Consider the following 18,732-nt stretch of genomic DNA (forward strand, 5'->3'; position numbering starts at 1 on the left):
GGGAGGTGACAATGGGCTGTTCTCCACTGACTCCTTGTTGCACACCTTCCTCCTATGGTTTTCCCATATTGAGTAGCTGAGGGGTGCTTTGAAATAAAAGGAAACCTGACCCCTTAGCAAGGCATCCTGAGCCTGGCTCTCTCTCTCCCATCAGAAGCCGCATCCCATGTTGGAGCCACACCTGGGAGGACGCATGTTGGTGCAACACACTCCACACAGGCACCTCTGCAAAAGCTGTTCATCTGCCAGAGCCGCTGTCTCCACACTCTCTGCTTGATCCATCACACTCCATGGAACCTTCAGGTCACTCTTACCCACCTGCATGGCCATGCATGTGAGCTCAGTGGCTCAGTCATGTCCGAATCTTTGCAGCCCCATGGACTGCAGCCCAACAGCTCCTCTGTTCGTATGGGTTCTCCAGGCAAGAATACTGGATTGGGTTGCCATTTCCTTCTCCAGGGGATCTTCCCAACCCAGGGATCAAACCCGTCTCCTATAGTGGCAGGTGGATTCTTTACCACTGAGCCACTTGGGAGTCCCCACCCACCTCCACTCTCCCCCTCCCCCAGTAACAACCGTTCCTACTCAGCAGTTGTCAGGAGGAAGTCAGGTCCCATTCTAATTGACTAATCTTAGCAGCCACTGCTCCCCTCGGGTATCTTCCTTCTCCCAGGCTCCAGGGACTTCACCCATCTCTCTTTCCTCTCACGCCCACACCTGCCTATTTAATATGGAATTTCTCTCCCCACCTACCACCCCAATCTCCCAAACACATGACACTTTTACTCCTAAAACAATAAACTGACACACCCTCAAGTCACAAAGCTTCTGCCACCTCAGGTTTCTGAGTCGCTGCTCCTGGATGCCCGGCCAGGTATGGCCCTTAGACTCGGGGTGCACTTGTCAGGGGAAAGGCTCAGGCTGATCCAAGGGAGTCCCTGGAGATTCTCTGCAAGACCCAGGGGGTGGGGGTGGGGGGGGCAGGTGGGAACTGTGGTCTCTGGTCTGTGAGACAGAAGGGCAGCTCCCATCCTGGCTCCTAGCCGTCTGGCACCCTTGAGATTGTGGATGGTGGGATATCAGAACAGGAAAGGGCTTGACTTGCTCAACCCTGGTCTGATAAAACAGTGGTTCTCAACTGGAGATGATCTGAGACCCCTGGAGACATTTTGGCTACATCTGGAGACATTTCTGATTGTCATAAGTTGGGGGAAAGGTTAATACTAGTAGGTACAGGTCAGGGATGCTGCTAAACATTCTATAATACACAAGACACCCCCAATACAGATTTATTCAGCCCCAAATGTCAGTAGTGTCAAGGCTGAGAAATCTTGCACTAGTTAAATCCTTCCCACCACTGGGAACTCACTTTCCCCTCTTGTCCCCTAAGCAACCCCTGCTCCAGCCCACAGAGCTTGTCTGAACCACTGTGGGCTTTGGTTTCATGTCCTCCTTGAGGTCATCAGGGCCTCTGCCTCTACTCAGCTAAAACCTTCTAAAATCCTTGCTGACTCCGGAGGCTCTCAGAAAATGAGTACAAAATCCCTCCTCCACAATTTAATATATGATAAAGGCGGCATTTCAATTCTGTGGGAAGCGATGGATTATTCAATAAATGGTATTGGGACAACTGGCTGGCCATCTGGTAGAGAATAAAGCTAGATCCTCACCTCCCTCCTAAAACCAAAATAAATTCCAGATGGATTAAAGATTTAAATGAAAAAAAAAAAGTTAAAGTAGTAAAAGAAAATGTGGGAGAATTGCTCTATAATCTCATTGAGGGGGAGGCCTTTCCAAGCAAGACACAAAATGTAGAATACATGAAGGAAAAGATACATAAATTTGACTAGTTGAGAATGTTTAAAAATCTGCAGAGTAAAAAAAATTTCATAATAAAAACCATTTTTTTTCAAAATTAGAAAACCGATTTTATATTCTACACTACACTATTATATTATATATGAAACATACATCAGGTTAACAGATGTGTTCTTCAATTAATAAAAACCTGTTAAAAATTAATAAGAAAATAAGGGGAAGAAAACAGGCAAAAGACAAGAGGCAGTTCACAGAAAGAGAAGTACAGAGAGTTTTCAAACACAAAAAAGGTTCTCATAAACAAACAGAGGCAAATGGAGGAGACAGTGAGATGCCAGTTTTCCACTGATCAGGTTGGCAAAATGGAAAACTCTGATACTATTTTGTGCCAGTAAGGATCTAGGGAGGAGCTATCTGATGCAAGTGCAAACAGACCCGCTATGAAAGAAATTCAGCAGCATCCATCCACATCTTGTATTTATTGTATTTACTTATTACTTGGTTGCGCCTGGTCCTAGTGGGAGCACGCAGGATCCTCGAACCTCACTGAGGCATGTGGGATCCCCTAGTTGCGGCATGCAGGATCTTTCAGCTGTGATGTGCAAACTCCCAGTTGTGGCATATAGGATCCAGTTCCTCGATTAGGGATGGAACCCAGGTCCCCTGCATTGGGAGCATGGGGTCTTAGCCACTGGACCACCAAAGAAGTCCCTCCATCCACCTTTTAAAGCACATACCTCTGCCCAAGTGATCCCAATGCTATATCTATCCTTGCATAGTATCCAACCCAAATCCAACTGGTAAATACAGTGAGGAGCATTCATCACGGCATTGTTTATAAGAGCAGGAGACTGTCAACCCTGCCAGTGTCTCATGTCAAGGGACCATGCATGGGTGTGTGCCCAGTCATTCAGGCATGTCTGGCTCTTTGCAACCCATGGACTGTAGCCCGCCAGGCTCCTCTGTCCATGGGATTCTCCAGGCAAGAATACTGGAGTGGGACTGCCATGCCCTCCTCCAGGGGATCTTCCCAACTCAGGGATGGAATCCAAGTCTCTTACATCTGCACTGGCAGGCGGGTTCTTTACCACTATCACCACCTGGGAAGCCCAGTCAAGGGACCACAGTATTCATCAAAGAGAATACTATGAAAAAACTCTTAAAAATAACCATGGTAACTCTATCAATCCTATGAGATTGCAGTCCCATGAAGAAAAACAATATGCAATGTTCTTATATTTTCAACCATGTAAAGAAAAATGGGTGGGTACAGTCACTCATCCATTCAACCAACATTTATTAAGCAGCTACAACTTGCCAGGTTCTGCTCCAGATGCTGGGGATTCCCCCAGCAGTGAGTCCATCAAAGTCTGTGTGGGTTGCACAAGCTTGGAAAATTACTAGAAAGAAACACAGGAAACTGATAACAGGGGAGGTGCTGGGTCGTCAAACTTAGCAAATAAAAAGTTTGTCCTATTTGTATGCACTGCTATATTGAAAATGGATAACCAACAAGGACCTACTGTATAACACATGGAACTCTGCTCACTGTTATGTGACAGTCTGGATGGGAGGGAATTTGGGGGGGCAGAATGGACACATGTATATGGATGGCTGAGTCCTTTGCTGTTGACCTGAAACTATCACAACATTGTTTGTTAATCGCTTACGTGAAGTGAAAGTGAAAATGTTAGTCGCTCAATCATGTCCGACTCTTTGCAACCCCATGGACTGTAGCCAGCCATGCTCCTCTGTCCATGCAATTCTCCAGGCAAGAATACCAGAGTGGGTTGCCATTCCCTTCTCCGGGGGGATCTTCGAGACCCAGGGATTGAACCTGGGTCTCCTGTACCGCAGGCTGATTTATGCTGTGCTTAGTTACTCAGTCATGTCTGACTCTTTGCAACTCCGTGGACTGTAGCCCAGCAGGCTCCTCTGTCCATGGGGATTCTCCAGGCAAGAATACTTGAGTAGGTGGCCATGCCCTCCTCCAAGGGGTCTTCCCAACCCAGGGATTGAATCCAGGTCTCCCACACTGCAGGCAGATTCTTGACCATCTGAGCCACCCAGGAAGCCCAAGAATGCTGGAGTGGGTAGCCTATCCCTTCTCCAGGGGAACTTCCCAACCCAGGAATCAAACCAGGGTCTCCTGCATTGCAGGCAGATTCTTTACCGGCTGAGCTACCAGAGAAGCCCAGGCAGATTTATACCGCAAAACAAAATACAAAGTTTTAAAATTAAATAAATATATTTTTAAATGTTTGCCCTATACAATACTAGAGACATACAAAGCTATTCTTTGTTTATTCAAACTTCAGATTTCACTGGGCATAGTGCCAAATGGGCAATCCTACTCTGGAAGTCAGGGGAGGGGAATGAGGCAGCCAGGATAGAAAGGAGGTTTTCTTCATGCTAATACATGTGGAAATGCATTGCATTGTTTGGAATGATAAGCAGGCGTGTGTATTATTTTATTTTTAAAACTGACATGAAAGAAGAATATGAGAGGAGAAGTTCCACGGACAGGAGACCCAACTGTGTATAAGCTGCAAAGTGCATTCCTGGGCAGCCGGGCCCTGGAGTCAGCCTGGCAGGCCCACAGCCGCATTCCAGGGCCGCCTGCTTCTCTAAATGGAAGTGCTTTGCTCTGTCCCAGACAGCAAGCTAGCAAGCAGGATTCCGAACTGTGCTATTTAAAAAAAAAAAAAAAAAACAGCCCCAATGCAAAGAAACAAATGTAGAAAACAGTGGGGAAAGAAACACCAGGCAAGCTAGAAACTAGCCTTTTCCAAGAGAACAGGGAGACATGAGATGTCACATTTCTTTATCAGCCTGGCTTTAAGGATCTCTGGGGCCTTTCAGATCATCTCCATCTCTCCTCACCTCTTTCTTAGGGGAGATTTTATCAAAGAGGAAAGGGCCTTTTATATAAAGACTCCCCAACCTTCACATCCCAAACACATTTTGGGTTCTAACAACAAAAACTGATAGTTATGAAACACTCACTATATATCAGGCACTCTTCTAAGTATTTTAACCGATATTAACTCATTTAATTAACTCAGCAACCCCATGAGACATGCTAGTAGCATCCCTTTTGTACACATGTGGAAACACAGAGGGACTCAGCAACTGATGAGGATCACACAGCTCATAAGCAGAAGATCTGAACCCAGATAATCTGACCCCAGAGCCCACACCCTTCCCCATAGGCCAGGCCTGTCACAGGAACTGGGTGGCGAATGAGACTGACACCCCTGCAGGCTTTCAGTTTGGGAGCGGATCTGACCCTCCACAGGAAACAGACAAGCTAGTGGCTGAAGTGCTGAGTTCCAGGACAAATAAGGACTGGAAATAAACCATCATTCATTTAGTCAACAAAGACATAACAAGGGCCTAATATGCACTAGCAGTAGTGAAAGTTGCTCAGTCGTGTCCGACTCTTTGCGACCCCATGGACTATAGCCCACCAGGCTCCTCTGTCCATGGGATTCTCCAGGCAAGAATACTGGAGTGGGATGCCATTCCCTTCTCCAGAGGATCTTCCCGACTCAGGGGTCGAACCCAGCTCTCCTGCACTGTGGGCAGATTCTTTACCATCTAAACTAACAGGGAAGCCCTACCATGCACCCAGCCTTGCTCTGTGCAGTAGAGGACACAGTTGAAAACACAACAAGCAGATCCTTGACGCTGTGAAGCTTACAGTCCAGTGAATATGCGAGAGGGATTTGTTTTTTTGTTTTTATTCTTTGACTGTGATGAGTCTTTGTTGCTGCCTGTTGGCTTTCTCTAGTTGAGATGAGCAGAAACTATCCTTTGCCGCAGTGCACTGGCTTCTCCTTCTCCTGTTGGGGAGCACAGGCTCTAGGCATGCAGGCTTCAGTAACTCCAGAGTATAGGCTCAGTACTTGCAGCACATGGGGTTAGTTGTTCTGTGGCTTGCGGGATCTTCCCGAAGCAGGGCTCAAACCCGTGTACCCTGCATCGGCAGGCGGATTCTTAACCACTGGACTACCAGGGAAGCTCAAGAGGAATTCTGGAGACTGTGTCAGCAAACACCTGTCTGAGGAGAGGCCATCTGAGCTGGGGTGGGGAGGGGGGGGTGGTTGAAAGGTGAGACTGCACAGCAAGGGCCCAGCATTTGAAAAGTATTCCAGGCAGAGGGACCCATGGGTTAGCAAAGACCCACAGAGGGCTGCAAAAACCTTGGGTGGAAAACAAGTTCAAGTTGATCCCCATCCCCAACCCCAAGAACCCTTCCCCTGCCACCTGGGCCCCGAAGCATCTCCTCCTCTCAATCCAAAACCCACGGACCGCATTTTGCTTTTATGCTGATTTCCCCTGCCAGCTACCGACAAGATCTAAGGCAGAAACATCTTAGCCTCTCACGGTCCCGAGGCATGTGCCTGCTGATTAATTCAAGTGTGTTTTTTAACTCTCAGAATTAAGGTACTCTGCCTGTTCGTGTTCTGACCAAGCTTTGAGTATCTTTGCCGCTGATGGAAGAGGAATGAAGTGGCAGTACTGGCAGGATTGTGTATCTTTCTCCTAAGCAGGAAAGCAAAATCAGAGCTCTTCACCACGGCCCTCTGAGTAAGAGACAGAGAAAAGTGAATACCATATATTAAAGCATATATGTGGACTCTAGAAAAATCGTATGTGCTAAGTCACTTCAGTCGTGTAAGACTCTGTGATGCTATGGATTGTAGCCTTCCAGGCTCCTCTGTCCATGGGATTCTTCAGGCAAGAATACTGGAGTGAGTTGCCATGCCCTGCTCAGGAGATCTCCCTGACCTAGGGACTGAACCTGCGTCTCCTATGTCTCCTGCATTGGCAGGCGGGTTCTTTACCACTAGAGATATGGTATAGTTGAACCTATTTTCAGGGCAGAAATAGAGACACAGACATAAAGACATGTGAACACAGGGAGAGGAAGGAGAGGGTGGGGTGAATTGGGAGATTAGGAATGACATATACACTATCATGTGTACCATGCTAGCTAGTGGGAAGCTTCTGTTAAACACAGGGAGCTCAGATAGGTGGGATGGGGGTGGGGGGAGTGGGGGGCAGGTCCAAGAGGGAGGGGATATATCTCCACATAGAGCTGATTCACTTCTGTTGTACAGCAGAACCTAATACAGCACTATAAAGCAATTATACTCCAATTTAAAAAAATACATGTCAAACTTTGAGTCCAGCTCCTGAGCATATCCACATCAAAAGATGACAGCTATTATCATCATTTTGCAGAAAATAATGGTGGAGAATGAGAGTCTGGAGCCAGACAACTTCGGTTTTCATCCTAGCCAGAAGCGAGCTACGGAGAAGGCAATGGCACCCGACTCCAGTACTCTTGCCTGGAAAATCCCATGGACAGAGGAGCTGGGTGGGCTGCAGTCCATGGGGTCGCTAAGAGTTGGACATGACTGAGCGGCTTCACTTCACTTTTCACTTTTATGCATTGGAGAAGGAAATGGCAACCCACTCCAGTGTTCTTGCCTGGAGAATCCCAGGGACAGGGGAGCCTGGTGGGCTGCCGTCTATGGGGTCACACAGAATCGGACATGACTGAAGTGACTTAGCAGCAGCAGCAGCAGAAGTGAGCTGCATGATCAGTCTGCCCAACGGCTCTGCCTCAGTCTCCCCATCTGTAAAATGTGCATCTTTATAAAAGTGCCTACACCTCACAGGACAATGAGTTCCTACAGGAAGAAAGGCTTAGTACAGGGCTTGGTGCTAAGTACTGTCTTAATTGCTAACCTCCACTAATGCCACAATTATTATCAACATTTCGTTGTCGTTATTATTATTAACATCCAAATCAAAGACACTGGTGAATTCACAAAGGATTCCTGATTACAAAACAGCAGCAGCAAATGTGCCATAGTCATGCAAGATCAGCCTCAGGGGACACGGGGTGAGGCGTATACAGGCACTCTTCTGTACTGACTTGGCAACTTACCCGATAATCTAGAACTATTTCAAAATAAAAAGTGGTTTGCTTTTTTTAAAAAAAAGGAAGAGGCAACTATTTTCTCTCTGCCTCCTCAGATCTTTCCCCTCATCAGCAGAGAAACCCAAGTTTCAGAAAGGACAGAACACTATCCATACAAATAAGAGCCACACACACCCCTGCCCACTCCACCCCAGTCTGTCCTCTACTCTGTAAAGCTGGTTATCAGCGGGCTGCGAGTTAGAATCAAGTCTCTCCCCAGGGGTAAAAATGCCAACAGACTCAGAGCTCTACGTGTCATCAAGTTTCTCCTTTTTCAATGAATATTTATTGAGCACCTACTGTGTACCAGGTACCCCCTCCAGGAGCTGAGAAACACAATGAGCAGGACACACACACAGCCCAGGTTATCTTTTGGCAGCAGGGACGGGAGCTTAGAAAGTGTATGTGCAGACCAGAGTTCTGTCCTCCAATGCTGGGAAATGGTTACTGCAGGGTTTCTTTTTGGCCCCTTGAACCTTTGGGACTTCAGAGCAGGTGCTGCTACCAGTCCATTCTTACAAGAGAGACTCCGGGGAGGGGGGGCACCCAAGCAAGCTCAGACAACAGTCTGAAGCCTGGGAAACCCAACCAGGCTGGCTCCTGGGAAGGTCCAGCAGAAGCAACCCAACTTCTCATTTCACTCCTGTTTCACATGCCAAAGAGATGGGCAGAGACGTCTTTAAAATAAGACATCTCTCTCCCACGGCTTCCTCCTCTTCTAATTTCCTCAGCTATCCTTCTCTCTCTCCCCTTCCGCTGCGAGCTGTTTCCTGCAGATAAAAACACCCCACAACTTCCAGTCTGCATAGCGAGATTGCAGCCAGCAAGCTCTAAATGCCGACGCTCCCAATCAAGCAGCAGGCGCCCCCGTGGAGTTAACGCTATTTTTTTAAAGCAAAAGAACCCATGCCTTCTACTTACCCTTAGGAGAAAGCCCACTGGGGAAAGGAGATGGGTGGGATTGATCAGGAAGCACTGGCTGCAGAGAGAGGCTCTTGCTGTGCTTAAAGACTATGAGCAATTTGGAAAAATTATATCCAAAACCATCACAAGCTCAGAATGACAGACATAGTTCCTATTTCCAAAGCATCCTTGGGCACTGCATTTTGATTGGGAAAAATGTTCATCTTCTAGAGTAAATCAGTTCCAAATGGGGGAGAGGTAGAGGTGCTGCTTTTAGCTCAGAAACCCCACAGGAAAAGAGACTAGAAGTGGGGCCCACGAAGAATGACGCACGGCGCACAGAGTCAGATCCGATTGCCGTCAGAACTCTCCGGCCAAGTTTAAAATGCGCATGCCTTTTTGCCCAGCAATTCTATCTGCAGGACTTTGTTTTTTTTTTGTTTTTTTTTAATTTAATTTTATTTTTAAACTTTACGTAACTGTATTAGTTTTGCCAAATATCAAAATGAATCCGCCACAGGTATACATGGATGAAAGATGTGTTCACACACGTGTGTCCACAGTTAGGTACCAGAATATTCACTGCAGCCTTGTTTGTTAGAGCAAAAGACTGGAAAGAGCCCACTGTCCATCACCAGAAGACATGGAACAACCGTAGAAGGGAACACGGTGCAGCTGTTAAAATGAATGTGGCGGCTCTACGAGTGCCTGAAGACAGAGCTCTAAGATTCACAATCAAGTACAAAAAGGCGACAAACAAAAAACAATGTGCAGAAGGTGCTGCTGATGGTATAAAAAAGGTTCACGTGTGCAATTTCTCTTTACTGTTGTTGTTCAATCACTAAGTTGTGTCAGACTTCTTGGAACCCCGTAGATCGCAGCACACCAGGCTTCCCTGTCCTTCACTATCTCCCAGAGTTTGCTCAAACTCATGTCCACTGAGTTAATGATGCCATCCAACCATCTCATCCTCTGTCGCCCTCTTCTCTTCCTGCCCTCAATCTTTCCCAGCATCAGGGTCTTTTCCAATGAGTCAGCTCTTCCCATCAAGTGGACAAAGAAGTCTCTCTATTAATACATGCAAAACTAGTAACAGTACTATCCTTCGGAGAAGGAACTTAAGGGCCTGGGGACAGGGCTGGAAGGGAGATTTGTTGCTACTGAATACCTCTGTCATACCTGCAGGATTTCAAACTTTGCATCATATACTCAAAATGAACTATTTTAATGGCTAGCAGATAAGTAAACACCCAGGAAAAGAAGATAAAGGAATTATATCAATTAATATAAACACATGCAGCAATTATCCTTCAATTAAAAACTAGATACTTTTTTTAAAAAGATCAACACATGCATACACACTCATACACACACACGAAATTCCCTAGAAATGGTGATAACTGATGCCAGCCCCTCTCTGTTGGTTTTACAAAATTGGTTCTTCATAGAGTGAGATCAAGGTTTCTCAACCCTGGCACTTTGCCATTTTGGAATCTACAATTCTTTGCTGTGAAACTGTCCTGTGCCTTGTAACATGTTGAGCAGTATAACCTGGCCTGTACTTTACTAGATTCCAGCAGCAACTCTCCAAGTCATGACAAACCTAATGTCTCCAGAGAGGCCTTAGGGACAAATCACCTGAGTTAGATGATGGAGTGCCTTCTTTATTTCCTTCTCTCTCCACACTTAATAATGTGCAGACAGTTCTTATGGATAAATAACTACAAATGGCAGAAACCAACACAATATTGTAAAGCAATTATGCTCCAATTTAAAAAAAGAAAAAAAAATTACAAATGAACTAAAGTCATTCACAAGGCTTTGTTCAAATTTTTACACACACACACACACACACACACACACACAAACAGTTTGATACTGGGGCTGTCTGAATGCTCAGAAGGGTACATCTATCATTCTGTTTATACCAGTGAATTTATATTTGATATTTATAACCAGGGAAATGGCCCTGGTTCTCAGCAGAGCAATTTAGGGGAAATGTCTTCCTGCAGTGAAAGAAAAGGGAACATATGTATTGGTCTCACCAACAGATAAGGAATGGAATGTGGTCTTTGCCCTAAGCCGTCTGTTCTTTGATCATTACTACCCCTGACCGCCACAATGCCAACCAACGCGACAAATGCCAGCAGCCACCCCTGAGTTCCACGATGCCTGACACCCCCTCCTTCCTCGGAAGCAGATGGAGAAGCAGTTGTTTCACATGCTTGGCTGTGCTGAGTGGCAGACTTCCATTTCTGCAGAAACGCCAAGAGTGACCCCAACAAAGAGATCACCCACAGGATGGAGGACAGGTCCTGAGCCCCAGGGAGAACTATCTCTCACTCAACACTATCCATCAAAGAACAGTAATGAAATGGAGCAGGACCCTATGGGTCTTGTCCCCCATGTCCTCTGCAGTCCTTTGTCTGTGGAAAAACTTTAGCCAAAGAATATGTTTAATCAGAGAAGTGAGAAAATGCAGAAACAAAGGAATATATTCAAAAGAGATCAAATAATAAAAATGTAGTCATTATGCATATTCTGCTGCTGCTGCTAAGTCACTTTAGTCATGTCCAACTCTGTGCAACCCCAGAGACGGCAGCCCACCAGGCTCCTCCGTCCCTGGGATTCTCCAGGCAAGAACACCGGAGTGGGTTGCCATTTCCTTTTCCAATGCATGAAAGTGAAAAGTGAAAGTGAAGCCACTCAGTTGTGTCCAACTCTTAGCGACCCCATGGACTGCAGCCCACCTGGCTCCTCCGTCCAGGGATTTTCCAGGCAAGAGTACTGGAGTGGGGTGCCATTGCCTTCTTTGTATGCATATTCAGGGACTCTTAGTTCCTTCTCAAGGGCTATATATTCTGAGCCATGTTCTGTGGGCTGTCTTATAGACACTAAAACCCCTACCATGTGGAAGAAGTTAACTACATGATGACCAGACTGGAGCCACGACATAAGCTGCCACAATTCCAAGAAGTGGCCTTGAAGAAAGGGGAACAAACCAACCGTGGAACTGAAGATTAACTGTACTTAAAATAATCAAGATGACAATGGTCAGAGACTTCCCTGGGGGTCCAGGGGCTAAGACTTCAAGCTCCCAGTGCAGGAATCTGAGTTTGATCCCTGATTAGGGAACAAGATCCCACATGCCACAACTGAGTCTGCATGCTGTAACCTAAGACCCAATGCAGCCGAAAAAATACTTAAAAAAAAAAAAAAGATGACAGTAGTCAGATCAATGATGAGCAATTTCAAGATGACTGTCAGAGCTAACTGTGATGTTTCTGCATGGAGCCCCTCCCTCAGTCTACAAAAGCTCTTGCCTACTGATTGTCAATAGGGTGGGGAGTCCAACTTTGGACAGGGGTCCACCTTCCCCCCACCCTCTGCCCCCAGTTGCTGGCATCCAGAATTAAGCAAACTCTCCTTTCCACCAACCTGACCTCTTAACTGGCTTTCGAGTAGTGAGCAGCCGCACTCCACTTTCAGTTACAGTAACAACTATTGTCTTTGGGGGGCACTTACTATGGTCCAGACATAGTGCTAAGGATTTCACAGTCATTACTTCATTAGATCCTCAAGACAACCCAACGAAGGAGTACGATCATAACCACCCCCACTTTATAGATAACACACATTAAGGTACAAGGAGGTGAGATGGCTTGATCAAGATCACACAGTGAAGGCTGCATAGTGCCTGGCAGACAGCAGGTCCTCATAAAGCACTTGTCTTATCTTATTAATGTTGCCACACTCCTTCCTGCCTCGAGGCCTTTGCCAAGACCATGCCCTCTGCCTGGGACGCTTTTCTGTCAATCTTCACCGACTGTTTGTTTAAATTTCCCTTTGTGAGGACAGACTCCTCTGACCCCCAAATAAGATACATCATCTTGATACATACTCCCACCCATTCTACTCTTCTTATTCATAGCACTTACCATGACAGTAATCATATTATCTGTATAATTATTTCCTTGTCTGTCACCCTTATTAAACAGTAAGCTTCACGAGGTAGGGACGGGGTCTAATTTGCTCACCAGTGGTGAGTACCTAGCACAGTACCTGGCACACAGTAGGCCCTTGATTAAGTACTAGATGGACATTAAAATGGATGGAAGAACGGGAGAGAGGGAGGGAGGGAGGGAGGAAGGCAAGGAGGAAGAGTGAGTGAATAAGCAAACGACTGAACTTTAAAGATAAGGGTTGGGAACTCCCTGGTGGTCCAGTGGTTAAGACTCTGCACTTTCACTGCTGAGGGCCTGGGTTCAATCCCTGGTTGGGGAACTAAGATCTCATAAGCCAGACAATAGAGCCAAACAACAATAAAAATAAATAAAGATAAGCAGGGTCTCAAGAGATGAAGTAATCTACTCCCTCCTCATCTTACAGTTGAAGACAATAAGGTTCATGAAGGTGAGGGTCAAATAAGACAGGATCCAATATTAGGATCTGTTCAGTTGCAGAAAAATCAGTTGGTTTCCAGAACTGGAGGACAAGGGCTTCCAGGTGACAGCCGGATGCACCAGCAGCAGGTGCCTGGAAGAACCCTCAACAGGTAATACCTGCGTTTGACTATGGCTCCACCCAATACAAGGGTGCATTTAAATTCACCCCAGGTACCTTTTGCCACACTTATAAAAATCAGTCTGATTATCTCCTCACAAAGTTTAAAAAGGCAAAAAAAAAAAAAAATTCTTTCACACATCAACAAGCTGTAGTCTTTAGATTCAAAATGCCCTTGCAAACCCACAGGAAACGCTGTTCTTGTATATCATATCACAGCACGAAGTCCCCACTTCCTTCAGGGGGAAGAATGAAGCCATCTGGCAGGAGTTGCTCTCAGCTCTTTCCCAACACCCCCCTCCTGCTCAGGGCTCTGCAGAGCTTGCACATGCCTCCCCCACCCCTGGTCCATCCCACTCCTACAGAACCACCAAGCTTTATCCTCATGGGCCCTCTAGCCTGTTTATACAACTAGATTCTGCACTCTAAGGGGGTGCTTATTTTATACAGTCAACACCTTGCACAGAGCCCGGCACATGGGAGGCACTCAGTAAATGGTTATTGGATAGATGGATGGATGGATGGGTGTATGGATGGAGACCATTCCATCTAGCTTCCAAATGCCCTCTCCAACCCTACATTCGGTAACCTACAAGAAATGAGCTGTGCTTCTGTGTATGCCTTTAATTCAAAAGATAACTGGTAAATATAAAAAAGAACTAATTGGAAGCAACTTTAGAATAAGGCTGTTTCATCTCTCAGGGCCTTCACACATACAGGTCCTTCTGCCTGGAAGGCCCGTCTTCCTCTCTTCATTCACAGAACTAATTCTGCCTCTTCCTTAAGGTGCCAGCATAAATGTCTACACAAGAAGCCCCCTGATTAACCTTCCTACACAGATACCTGCCCCCCACATGCTCACTATGCTCTCCTCAAGCCCCTAATCTGTTTCCTTTACAGTTGCTTTTAACTTTCAGTGTATTTTTCTGTTTACTTCTTTTTTGTCTCTCTCATCCTCTAAGGAGGTCTGATGAAGACACAGAGTAGCTCTACATCACACACTTTTTTTTCTACAGCACCTAGTGCGATGTCTGCAGATAGTATGCATTCAATATCTGTTGACTCAATTAATGAATCAATCAAACTCATTAAGAGGGAATTGGGCCCTCTGAAATAAAAGGTGAATAATGAAACAAGTAAATTTTAGGAGTGGCATCTCAAAAAGTCTTCTTGAATCATATGAAATAATGCAAATATTAATAACAATTCATGTGAAATAAAATTGTTGTTGTTGTTCAGTTGCCCAATCACATCCAATTCTTTGTGACCCCATGGACGCAGACACCAGGCCTCCCTGTCCCTCACCATCTCCCGATGTTTGCCCAAGTTCATGTCCGTTGCATCAGTGATGCCATCCAGCCATCTCATCCTCTGATGCCCTCTTCTTCTTCTCATTCTTTTATTTCATTGGCATGAAATAAAATACATCCCAATTTTTTCACAAAATTCTAGTCGTTAAATCTTCAAAAGAAGGCAAGAAGATTGAGAGAAGGAGGAGATAAAAGCTTTCAAAATCCCTTGTTTTGCAAAAGTGAGAATGAGTTGAATCATTCCATTAGAAGACAAAGATTCATAATTTGGAGGGGAAAAAATCAAAATTCAAATATATATGGTTCACAAGAGATGTGTGGAAAATAAAATGACACAAAATGAAAACAAAGAAATGAGAAAGCTGCCATGAGTAGAAATATTAATATCACACAAAGAAAATTTCAAGCATGAAAATATTACACAGAACAAAGATGGGTGTTTTATATTCATAAAAAGTACATCAGGGGACTTTCCTGATGGTCCAGAATCCACCTGCCAATGCAGGGGACATGGGTCCATCCCTGATGTGGGAACTAAGATCCTACATGCCGTGGGGCAACTAAGCCCAGGTGCTGCAACTACTGAGCCTGGACTCTGGAGCCCAACTAGAGAGAGGCCCATGGCCTGCAACTCGAGAGGCCCACGGGCTGCAGCAGAGTCCACAAGCCAGAGTGAAGACCCAATGCAGCCTCACCCCCCAAAAAAGTACATCGGTAATAAAAAGGAACAGTGATATCACATGCCTGGTATTCTGTTAAGCCCTTTATATTCATTACATCATTTAACTTACAAACCCAAAGTTACCCTGGCATCATTATTACCACCAAGCTTTGAGGAGAATATGAAACTGGCCCATCATTTGCTTAGAACAGCCAGGAAGGATTTAAGCTTACATCTGTCTGACTTGACAATGAAGACTGAAACTCTGACTCCTACAGTATAAAAATAAATTCAGAATTCTAAAGCAAAATTTGTTTTAAAATATACAAAGATGATTTCTTTAAAAAAAAATCACCATCATAATAGGACACTAGCGTAAAATCCAAACTTTGACAAATCAGTAGGCATCACTAAAATTTAATGAAAACAGTTAGTTCAAGAAACTAGAAAGAAGCCATAAAACTGAGAAAAGAGTGAGGAGGAAAATAGGAATTAAAATATCAGGAAACAGAACAGGATAAATTTAAAGTGTGGTTATTTGAGGGGGAAAATAAAACTAACATTTTTGCAAAGCTCATCAAGAAAAAATTCAAAAATCAAAAATAGGAACTTCGCAGTAAAAATGAGAAAAGAGAACTACAGGTGGCAAGGAGATTGTTCAGATCGCTACAGAACAATATATATAGCTCCATACTAATAAATTAGAAATTCAATTAAATACTTATTCCTGGGAAAACATAATAGATCTGAATGTGTACCAATAATGGTCATGGAATAAATTATTAAAATTGGTAAATAAGCAATACCCAAAAGGGCATTATGCTCCCAAAGTTGTCTTATTTAGAGGTACAGAAAATTCACCCAAATTTTTAAAGAACATTATAAATCCTTTGCAATTTTGACTCTTTTTAAGTCAAGAGAAAGGACAGATGATAACAGCAAACCAAAAAAATTAAACTACAGAACAATTTCACTGAATATAATTTCCAAGATTTTAAATATAAATAAATTTAACCCAGTAACAGAGGAATAATGTCAGAATGGATCGAGTATTGGGAAGATAGTAACAATAAAGGTCACACATTGTTTTGGTGTTTTACAATAAGCATGTATTTTTCAAAAGTAACAATCATATTCTCTAGGAGAAAATTAAAGCAATGATTACATTCAGTGATCAAGAAAATTTGGAAACGTGTGCTCAGTCATTCAGTCATTTCTGATGCTTTGCAATCCCATGGACTGTAGTCCACCAGGCTCTTCTGTTCATGGAATTTTCCAGGCAAGAACACTGGAGTGAGTTGCTATTTCCTCCATCAGGGGATCTTCCCAACCCAGGAATAGAACCTGCATCTCCTGCATTGGCAGGCAGATTCTTTACCACTGTAGGTGAGGGTATAAATTATTAACACTTACAAACTCTCTGTAGAGCAACCTGGAAACACAAACTTTTTAAATGGTCATACTCTTTGACTCAGAAATCCCAATTTGGGGAACTGTGATGGGTTGACTGCAATAAAGGTCCTGTTTGGTTTTTTTTTTAATCCAGTAGCTTTGCCCATTGGTAATGTCCTCTGAAACTAGCTCAGGGCTTAGCCATGCCACATGCTTTGGTCTATGGGACAGAAGCAAACGTCACAAGCACAACCTTGAAAACAGTTTGGGTACCAAGGACTTCCTGCCACTCTTGCATCTCTGTGACAGCTGTGTAAACAAGGCTGGCGGGCTGGAAGATGTGATACCGATCATCCAGAGCAACCCACCAGCCGACTGGATGCAACCCACCAAATGCACGCTCGACCCTAACGTACATCTGCTGATTCTAGCACAGACCAAAAGAACTGCCTGGTCCAAATTGCAGAACCGTGGAGCTAAATAAATAGCTGCTGCTTTATACCACTAAACTGTGGGATTATTTGTTATGCAGCAAAAGCTAACTAATACATGAATGTATCCTTTGGAAATATTCAGAAGTAGCCATATGTAAAGATAAATACACAAAGATGCTATTTACAACTGTGATTACATAATGTTAAATAATAGGAGCTGCTCGGGTAATTGAATATCTATTCAACGAAAGTCTATGGAGCTATAAAACATCTTTTAGAGAAAAAAAAACTTGAGGCTACAAAATATTTACAAGATATCACTCAGTGCAAAAGAGTGATAATATTACTTTATAGAATATTATGTAAAGTAATATTATGTTATGAAACTGTTTTTATAAAAAATGAGAATATACATATTTATATGCATGGAAAAAATACTGGAATGGCAAAAAAAATGTTAACTATCAGTCTCTGAACATGATTTTTTCCTTCCGCCCACCTGCCCCTACACTCTTCCTGTTTTCTGCATTGATCCTAAGTCAGGGCTTGTGAATAGTCACTGGGCTGCTCTGGGAGCTGAACCTGGAATACTCTGAGCCCATTGAAGGCCACTGCTGAGAAATCAGATAAGGAGTAATCCAGGCAAGGATGTTAGAAAATCCTCCTAGTATAATCCCTATTAAAGCACCCTAAAGCATGGTGCTTGTCAGCACAGCTGGGAAAAGGAAAAACAGCTGAAACAGGCCACCATGTTGCTGGCAAAGGCCTTCACCATGAACAATTTATGGACTCCGAGTCCAGCAAGTTTACTTGGCTTTTTCCTTCTATTCCTCAACTCCCAATCTCTCTTCCAGCCTCTCCCTTCCTCTCCCTGTCATGTGTCTTTCTTACTTTTCCCTTTATTTACTCTTAATTTGGATTTTCTCTGAGTTCCTTTAAGAAAAAGAGGAGGGATTCAGTCAGGAGGGTGGCAGGGAATAATCCAAAGATGAAGCACATCCAGGGTCTTAGCAAGACTTCCACTACTCTCCATCAGACTATCCCTGGAATTCAAAAATAAGCACCAGTCATTCCAAGTTCACCCTATAGACTAAGTGACCAATGGAGGCAGATTTCCAATCCTGCTGAAAGGATAATGACTGACCTTCTCCCATATAATAAGCTGCTTCCAGTCACATGCTACTGTGGAGACAGGACCTAGTCAGATGATAGGCTGAGATCAGAAGACCTGGATAACAGTCTAGTTCTGATGCTAACTTGATACAGAACCAAGAATTTACTTCATCTGTCTGAGCCATCTTTTCCTCCTCTGCAAATCAGGTATGAGAGCTGGACCATAAAGAAGGCTGAGCACTGAAGAAATGATGCCTTTGAATTATGGTGCTGGAGAAGGCTCTTGAGAGTCCCCCGGACAGCAAGGAGATCAAACCAGTCAATCCTAAAGGAAATCAACCCTGAATATTCACTGGAAGGACTGATGCTGAAGCTGAAGCTCCAATACTCTGGCCATCTGATGCGAAAAGCCAACTCACTGGAAAAGACCCTGATGCTGGGACAGATTGAGGGCAGGAAGAGAAGTGGGGTGGCAGAAGTTGAGATGGTTAGATAGTATCACCGACTCAACAGACATGAGTTTAAGCAAACTGCAGGAGATAC

The 18,732-nt window shown here is 44.4% G+C and overlaps 1 protein-coding gene and 1 non-coding gene across 3 annotated transcripts in view; one reads left to right on the top strand and one right to left on the bottom strand.

The window, feature by feature from the left end:
- PRKCB (protein kinase C beta) overlaps positions 1-18,732 on the bottom strand; it is a 378,634-nt gene that overhangs the window by 299,569 nt on the left and 60,333 nt on the right. The window lies entirely within an intron of this gene.
- On the top strand, positions 12,928-13,000 carry TRNAE-UUC. Its single transcript has one exon. It is a non-coding gene; the product is annotated as a tRNA-Glu (tRNA).

This window comes from Bubalus bubalis, chromosome 24 (genome assembly GCF_019923935.1).
Source record: "Bubalus bubalis isolate 160015118507 breed Murrah chromosome 24, NDDB_SH_1, whole genome shotgun sequence".
Taxonomy (NCBI): domain Eukaryota; kingdom Metazoa; phylum Chordata; class Mammalia; order Artiodactyla; family Bovidae; genus Bubalus; species Bubalus bubalis.